Source organism: Aplysia californica, unplaced genomic scaffold (genome assembly GCF_000002075.1).
Source record: "Aplysia californica isolate F4 #8 unplaced genomic scaffold, AplCal3.0 scaffold00009, whole genome shotgun sequence".
Taxonomy (NCBI): Eukaryota; Metazoa; Mollusca; class Gastropoda; order Aplysiida; family Aplysiidae; genus Aplysia; species Aplysia californica.
In genome coordinates this window covers 684,166-685,977 of record NW_004797279.1, presented here as the reverse complement: position 1 = coordinate 685,977, position 1,812 = coordinate 684,166, and positions in this window count along the sequence as shown.

Here is a 1,812-nt window from a genome sequence, read left to right as displayed (position 1 = left end):
CTCCCAACACCCACAGAAGAGATATTAATCAGGAACGGCCTCTCTTTGTTGTTTTTTTCTTTATTCTATGAGAATTATATTACATGAAGTGTTTGCGAGGAAACTTAAGTCCGAGTGCTTTGACCTTAAAAGATGAACTGGTATGCATTCATATAATACTGATAATAATAATAAATAGCATTTTTTGTAGCGCACATATCCCCGCTCGACAGAAGACTCTCTGCAGTTTACACTATATTATTACCCCAGCGCAGCCCACAGAACACTCAAAAACATTCTCAGCTTCCCGGGAAGCATACAGTGCAAAATGCTAATTAAGCCCTCAAACACTAACAAACTTACAAGATCTTCCACTGTCCAAAGCTGCTGGGTACCCATTCCCATCCTGGGTGAAGTGAGGAAAATTCGTGTAAAGTGCCTTTCCCAAGGACACAACGTCGGCCCGTGATGGGACTCGAACCCACGACCTTACGGTTACGAGATTGAGAGCCTAACCACTAGACCACCGACGGCTCAGTTCTCTTGTTTGTTGCGCCGTTAACAAAATCGCTTAACATAATAATTATGAAGTGCCAGATCTGTCACTAACATCCACGATCATTGACCCCACTCATTTCTTTGCTCGGATATATTCAATGGTCTCTTAAAAATACTACAATATCCTGATCTTTCTCCATCACTCATACGCTGTGGCTTCCTAAGTATGTCTACCCCGTCATGTCAGATAATGTTACTTTAATTCTATTTCTTGAATGGCAATTGTGATTGAACATGTGTCTTTTTTCATCCGTGTGTCTGAACGGGAATATTATATATATGCTTGTGCGTTTATCTGTACATTCTGTTCTTTGTGAGTGTGAGTAAGTATATTTGTATTTGTTTGTGTGTGTGTGTATGCGTATTTGTGTGTGTGTTTGTGTGTGTGTGTGTGTGTACGTGCATGTGAAGGACAGAAAAAGAAAGATAATATGATAGATTGAAAGTAAGACGGAGAGAAAGAAAGACAGAAAGAAAACAAGAAAGAAACAAGAAAGAAACAAGAAAAAAAGAAAGAAAGAGAAGGAGAGAAGGAAGGAAGGGAGGAAGAAAAGAATCAAACGAGAGAGAGGTTGAGAGAGATCAGAGAGAGAGAGAGAGAGAGAGAGATACTGGGAGACAGTGAGAGATTCATGCAAAGAGAGAGAGAGCTAGAGGGAGAGAGACAGAGAGAGAGAAGGAGAGAAAGAGAGAGAGAGAGAGGAGGTGGGGAGACAGACAGACAGACAGACAGACAGACAGACAGACAGACAGACAGACAGACAGACAGACAGACAGACAGCTGTTTAGTCAGGTTTGGTTTGGTTTTGTGATGTTTTTGTTCTTCTGTTCTTTATTTTTTGTTCCCGGAGCATTCCAAATACCATGCCATTGGTATTTATCTCCCTACAACCACTCGAAAAAAAAACCCAAATGACTCCCCTACATTCAATCACTCAAACATTTTCAAACACAAAAGGATTGTTTGACTTGAGAAACCTTGTCCACCCCGCCCATCTTTTCGTCTTGTGTCTCCCTGCAAAGACAAAGTACAGAGGTTCTTTTTTTTAATTTTTTTTTTAGCATGCCTTAGCTTGTAGACGCCCTACTAAAATACTTCATGTCAGTCTCAGTTGTTGGCTAACGATGACAAGATGACAAAAGAAGAAAGAGCGCACTCGTACTAGTTATACTGCTGGTGTACCACGCTGCTGTTGAGTTTGTTTGCCAAACAGGTGATAAGAGGGGGGGGAGAGAGAGAGAGAGAGAGAGAGAGAGAGAGAGAGAGAGAGAGAG